Source organism: Glycine max, chromosome 2, assembly GCF_000004515.6.
Source record: "Glycine max cultivar Williams 82 chromosome 2, Glycine_max_v4.0, whole genome shotgun sequence".
Taxonomy (NCBI): Eukaryota; Viridiplantae; Streptophyta; class Magnoliopsida; order Fabales; family Fabaceae; genus Glycine; species Glycine max.
The window spans coordinates 27882199-27889798 of NC_016089.4; the positions used below are offsets into that span (position 1 = coordinate 27882199).

Consider the following 7600-nt stretch of genomic DNA (forward strand, 5'->3'; position numbering starts at 1 on the left):
TAGATATATAATTTGAAAAGTGAGGTTTTCATAGTTTTAAATTTTCACTTGTTTTAATATTTTTTCCTTTTTAGTAAGTATCACATATTATCTCCACAACTAGTCAAATTTATGTTATTTTTTCATTCACCTCAAACTACTCTTTTTTTATTTACATATCTTATTCATAAAACCGTCTTCATTGAAAACTCCTTATTTATAAAATTACTACTACCTTATATATCAAAACGATTCTTGATCAACTTTTGTCGTTTCGCTGTCCTAAAATATATATCAAAACGATTCTTGATCAACTTTTGTGGTTTCGCTGTCCTAAAAAATATTTTTCCTAATAGTGATGCATACTAGTCACCCACCCAATTAGCATGAATTGTCTATTAACTCCCATTCCATTCCAGCCAGTTCTCTTGTGAAGGAAATGATGAGATTACTCTTTCAATTTTTTTTTCTTCTATTCAAAACTTATTTGAACAAATTCTAAAATATAAAATATCTTTTTTGTACTTTTTATATAAATGATTTTGTACAATTTAAACAATTTTTCCTGGAACAATTGTTAATTAATAAGAAACTTTTTATTTAATAGATAATATTTTGTATAACATAATATATCATATTTATAATGATATTAAAATATATATTATAAAATTTAACTTAATTTAAGTTTTATATTTGTTTTGTTCTACAAATTAACTATATATACAATTATGTACAAAAAACCTATATATACAATAAATATTGATATATTATCCTAAAATGTCAAGTTAACCTAGTTATGTTTAATATATTTTGAGTTTCAATAGGATGAGATTCAAGATCAAATAAAAAAATAGAATAATGTATATAAATATTTTATTATTTTCCATATCATATTAACTTCTCTCATTTCTCTTTGTCTTTTTACTTATTACATCATAAATCTTATCGTATTTATAATTTTTTTTATTTTTTTTCTCTCACTAAAAAATAGCCTAATTTAAATTTGATGCCTAAATTAAAAAAATGGAACAAATTATTAAGAACCAAGAAGTCCCAATATTAAGGGTATACTATAGGAAGAGAAAGAACCAACGTAATGTAGTGGGTAGATAATAGGAATTTTCCCTTGGCACGATAATAGGAATTCTCTCTGATTTTCTCTCTCTCCCTCTTTGTCTTTCTTTCAATACCCACTTTGGTTCGACAAGATCTATCAAATTGTTTCCTATACTTTCCAAATTCAAATTATCTTAATTGTTATTAAATTAATCATTACAAATTATAATAGAATAATCTTATAAATTTAAAAATAAAATTATTTTATCATATTTTTTACACATTAAAAAAAATAAAATTTAAATTTTTCTAAAGATTAATTTATCATCACATAATACTTTTAACCGATTTGATTATTTATCCAAAAATATAATAAGAAATTCAGACTGAGTGACTGACTAAAGACAAATGTAAACCGGGTCCAACATTTCCCCTACTCTCTTCAAATTTCAAATCTTTCTCCTACTGTTTTGCTATCCCGAGACACTCACTCGAATATCAAGTGGTAATACTAATCGTCTTTTCCTTTATCTCATTCTTCTTTGCGATCTTTTTTACTCTGATAACAGTCATTTGGGTGAATATATAGTGTTGCAGTGATTCAAAACCAAAACGCTAGAGCGAGAAATTCAGGTGCGCATTCTCTTCCTTGGGGTTCTATAACTTCATTTTCCTCTTCACCAAATTTATGAAAATCACTGTAATAAATCCCTTTTGGTGCTATTATGAAATGTTATGCCAAGTATTTCTAGGTTTTCCCTGGTAGTTTTAGGGGGGTTATCACTTCCCCAAGGTTTTCCATTAGATGCTAATATTTAATCAAAAGAAAATTAACGTTTCTTATGTCAGGTATCAATAAATAGAAGGAAAAGAAATGAAGACGAAGAAGAAGAGGCAGAGGACAGAGAAAAGGAGAGGGACAGGCGACTTGCCTAATTGTGTTCTGCTCCAGATAATGGAATTTATGAACACAAAATATTCTGTTCAAACTTGTGTATTATTGTCTAAACGATGGAAGGACCTTTGAAAATATCTCACTAGTCTCTCTTTCAGCCGTTTCCAAAGAGATAATTTGTGTGGCCGTGGTTACTTTATTACAAATTTGTGTCTTGGGTTCTGTCTAGTCGAGATGGTTCCGTCTCCCTTCTTAATCTTAATCTCTCTGGGCCGATGGTTTGCAGGGGCGCCCAACCTCTTGAATAAGCAAAATACCCAGCGGCTGGCAATCGATGCAGATTACATTCCTGATTGTTTTTTCCCTCTCATCTTTTGCTGCCAGTTTTTGACCTTCCTTAAGCTTTCCATTTATTCCCATTTGCCAAAATCTCTGCAGTTTCCAGCATTAAAAAGCTTGCATCTTGTTAATGTTGGATTTACTGCAATTGACCGTAGCTGTGCTGAGCCCTTTTCAACTTGTAACTCGTTGAATACATTCCTTTCCGCAGGATGCAAAAGTCCTCTGCATATCTATGCCAACCTTCATAGTTTGACCCTTGTTAATGCCACTCGATATTTTGCTCACGGAATTGTGCTTTCTACTCCTAACCTTAGATCTCTCACTGATATGTCATCTTATTTACCAACTCTTTGTATGCAATCTTTCTTTCCTCAAACAAGTAAAAATTGATGTGTAAACCTATTTTCATACTCATTTTGAGAAGCAACATTTAGCCCTTATTAGTTTGCTGTACGTGCTCGCAGATTATGTAAAGACACTGATACTCTCTTTGAGTACCCTTGAGATTTTAAATTAAGTTACTTTATTTTATTCTCTTTATTTTTACTATTGAAGTTTTGAAATTGCTCATAATATCATTACCTTTATGTGAAATTTCTGTCATCTTGCCTTTCAAATTATCCTTCAAACTGTATCTCTAATTAACTCTCATTGAGTAGGATCTCTCATCTTCTGATTTGGTGACAACTCAAATTCCTTGTTATGTTCAATTGAAGTCATTGAAATTGAAAACGAAATCTTCATCAAATATATCTGATGAAGGAGTTAACAGGATAATAGAGTTCTTACTTGAAAAATCTCTGGTGGCCAAAGTTGATGCTATTAATTGCTGAGAGTATGCATACTTGAACTCTTTAGGTGATGAGTGTTACATGTTGTTCAGTTTTTGCGGCATTTTATGTTTGCTTCTCTTCCCTATACCTGCTTAGTCTCTTCTCAGTTCTCAGAATCACAGCAAGTTATAGGTTGCTATATCATGAGCTTCTTGTTGATCCCCTTGTAGTTGTAGCCTTGTGTTTTTGCTATATTTGGCTATGGTGGACGACAATATTTAAGTAACTATTATTGTGGAAACTGGCAAACAATCTATATGATTTATACTATTTCTTGCTCTGTTTTTGTTTGTTGGTGTCATATAATGACCGTTGTCAAGTTTTAATTAATGAAAATGGATCAAAATTCAAATAGGGTTTCTCTGTGATTAAGGATAAGAATGATAAGAATGCTTGATGGACATAATTATGTTCAATTTCACATCTGAATATTTTAGGATTAGTTTCTAGGAAGATCTAAATATCCTTACAGTTTGCTGTAAGGATTTTATTTTGTCTTCTTAAATTGCTGTAATATTAGATTTAAGATAATATAATAAAATCCTTACAATTTCATGTTGGTTATATAGTATAATAAGTTAATAACATGCAGTTAGTTGCATAAGTTTGGTTGCTTGGTTGCTTGTTTCTTGTTTCTTGTTTTCAGTAATACACCTAAGATTCACCTATGACCAGTGGTGGGTGAATTTGATTTTGAACTTTTAAGTGGTGTTTTATTTGTTGCTTGTGTTTTTTGGTTGATATGTCTTCACTAATAATTTCAAAAATACCTCCTTATTTCCTCATTGTTTTCTGTTTCTGGATTTTGGGAAGGAAATGGTGTAATTAACAAGAATTTGTTTTTGCCATTTCCTTTACAAAATTTACCCAGAACTTTTGCCAGAAATATTTTGATTTTTGTATTTGATGGTGTTAAATATGTCCCAGTTTGAACAGAGGATATTGATGCTGAAAAACTGAAGTTTGATGTTTCAAAATTCAAACCATGAAATTGATTAGCTTAGGTCCTGTTCAGGGTTGTTTTTTGTTTTTAATTTTGAAAGTTTTAAAAAATAAAACCAGTTTTTTTGTTGAGTTTTCAGTTTCAATTTATTTTGGTTTTTAATCCTTAAAAAGTTGTTGTAAATTGAAAATACATTCCTTGAGTGTTATCAGATTACTAGTCTACTGAATGAAAGATGAAGAAAAATCATACAAACATTCCAACCTTTGCATTATTTCAAACTACTCATTTGCATCATCCAAATCCCCAACCCGCACATACCCAACTATACAATTTCAACTAAAAGTCCCTCTGCATTTCATCAAACAACTAGCGGGCAGTGAAAAACATGGCGTGAAAAATCCCAGAAATGCAGAAGACCTCCGTAAGAATTCATCATAGTCTCAAATAAGCAACAAACCACATAAGAGTGTTCTCTGAATCTCAGAAAAATAACGCCATATTCATCACAAAATTAAGCAACAGTAAAACCCCTAATCCCAGATCTGAATTAAAAAAAACAAATCACCAGTCACCACGGCATCCACCAATCAACGCAGAAAATCTGAACTACCATGTCCATCGACCGAATCATGCTCACCACAACCTCCCACTTTGGCATCAGTGGTGGCTCCATATCCCTTTCTCGTTCTTGATCAAACAACAACGAGATGCACAAACGAGAGGGAGAGTGGTGGGTAGGGAGCAACAAACGGAGACGAGTGGCAGCGAGCGATGACGAGCGGCGTACAAATGAGAGAGAGGTAGAAGCGAGAGGGAGAGGCACGGGCAGAGGGCAGCGTGAAGGTAAGGGAGTTTGAGTGATAGGGTCAAAAAACATAAACAAGAATCAACAAACCAAATTTTATTGTTTTTCAAATTGGGTAAAAACTGTTGTAAAAAGAAGTAAAAAACATAGTCCAATTTTTATTGAACATGTTTTCATTTCGAAATTACATTTTAAAACAAAAAACCGAAAACTAACAACCATCATGACCGGGGCCTTAGTTTCTCATGCTCAGCTGATTTTAAATTCAAATTTTGACTTTATTGTTCTCTGCATTTTGTCTGTGATTGGCATACCATGTTTTAACAGAAAAATTACTTTGGACATCAGGGTTACCATATGAGGCATGATTATTTAAACTTGTACTATTTTCTGTTACATACATAATGAATTTGGAGTACATGGTATTGTGGATTATATTAAACTGATATGCTGAGCAGAAAAATATGGGCTGAGGGAGGAGAATCTTGCACTATGATTTGTTGAAGAGGAACACATGGTATTGATACTAGGTTACTATCTGATACAAATATTTGCCATCTGCCATGCTTAGTCAGAATGTGCTGCCATAAAACTTGGCAGATGTGGGGAACAAACTATGTAAATCTTGGCTGAGACATGGAATTGTGATTCATGCCATGACCAAAATGTTTGACAACAATTATAGTTTATTTTTCTCTACTTTTCACTGAAAGACTGATCTCATAATCCATATATTTTCCATGTACTTACATGGTTGGAATATTTTTTTTCTTCATTTCAAATTAAAATCTACCAAGCACTTGGACTCATTTTTTTGTTTCTTCTGTTCTTTGTTTTCCTGTGATTCCAGTAAGTGACCATCATAATTGGAGTTGGTTATGGCTGTATCCAGGCTGATGTCTGCTTTTGCTCAAGCTAGCATAGTGCTCTAGGCTTAAGGTTTATCATCCATTGGATCTTGGGATGAAAGGATTTATCATGGATGTTTCTCTTTTTGGATTATAAATAGATTAACCAAAATCCTTTATAAATTGTTGTTCCCTTGTAGTTAATATTTATGGGTTGTGTGGTAGTGGTACTAGCCGTATGAAAATTCTGTATCATGCCCCTATCCATGTTTTGAATGTTATATTATTTATTTTAACATTATACTATTTGTATCATATCCCTGTTTGTATTATTTTGGCATTATATTTTTTAAAATTTAATATAGTATTAGTGATGTTGAAAAAGAATAGAAAGATTGGAAGATAAAATATTATTTATTTTTTTCATACAATAAATATAATCATATAAATATTTTTCTCTTCCCATCTTCCTATTCTTTTTCTACATCACTTATACCATTTTTAAATAATATTACAAAAATTGATTCTATGAAAAATATATCAAATAATAAATTGTATACTTTATTTATAAAAACATTTTATACTTATTTGTGTTATATAAATTTATTATTTTTAATCCAGATGTAATATTGAATAAGTAATTTCATTTCACATAAAGTAATAGTGTATATTTTTTATGAAAATTTTTAAAATCAAAACTAAAACCAACCTTCCAATTATTTTAATCTAATAGTTTGTATTCATGAAAAATAAATCGCACAGCATATAAGATATTTATATTTTCTTTATGCATTAGAAGATTAGAAGCAAAAAGATACAAAAGGGGTGCTAGCTGAGGAGGACATCGTTGCATTTGAACATAAGATTCCAGCGAACTAGAGTTCCATGCTTCGCGAGCCAATCTGCGCAAGAGTTTTTCTCATGCCGAGAATGCTGAAGAGAAATTGACCATTCTAATTGAATGAGTCTCTTTGTATCAAATTTAGAGTCACTCTGGAGTCTGATTCACAAATAACAATCATCTTCCCTCCATTCCAATACTTTAGGAGACCATGCATAGTGGAATGTAAGAAGTTTCGTCTTAAGACATGTAGACACAACACATAAGAAATTTATAATCTTAATTTCAAAATTTATGCATAAAAATAGTAGCAGGCATAATTAAATTAGATTTTAAATTTTCAAAATTAAAAATATAAAAGTATTACAAAAATTATTGTTCGAATAGTTTTTATCAAAATATACTAATTACTTATTTTTCTAAAACTGAAAATTACAATATCTCAATTTTTTATAATATAATTCAATATTAATATTCATTTCAATTTAATTTATTTTTTTATAGAAAAAATAATGTTAAAATTGAAAACTAAATCTAAAAACCCAATTAGTATTTATATACTTTTTAATTGCAAAAAAATAATTTTACTTATCTTTTAAATTGATTTTTTTTAATATGAATAGTTGTAAAAACAAAAATTTACTACTCAATTTATCTCCAAAATATAAATTGAAAATATAATTATTTTTAAATTAAAAAATGCAAAATAGCTATTTTTATATTTTAAAATTAAAAAGATTTTAATTTCGTACTTTAGAATAAATAACCTATCTAGTCTTTAAATTATGTATTTAATGACAATTTAGTCTCTACATTTTTAAATGACTAATTTAATCTACAAATGACTAATTTAGTCCACTATGTAAATATTACAATAAATCTACCACAATCTAATGTGTCAAAATCACCATCTGCCTCAAGGTTTTGGGTTAAAGTGTGGTGTCAAGTTCCCTTATGTGATTGCTCATGGTTCATTGGTGTAAATCTCCGTAGTGTTTACTCCCCTCGAATTTCCCAACAACTGGTATTAGAGCCGATGGTTTGACTTAGTGACA

At 30.2% G+C, this 7600-nt stretch overlaps 1 long non-coding RNA gene across 1 annotated transcript; it reads left to right on the forward strand.

Annotated features, from left to right (window-relative positions):
- The first annotated feature begins 1455 nt into the window (after nt 1-1455).
- Nucleotides 1456-4869, forward strand: LOC102664869 (uncharacterized). Its single transcript, XR_413168.4, has 2 exons — nt 1456-1668; nt 1885-4869. It is a non-coding gene; the product is annotated as an uncharacterized lncRNA (long non-coding RNA).
- The last annotated feature ends 2731 nt before the right edge of the window (nt 4870-7600 follow it).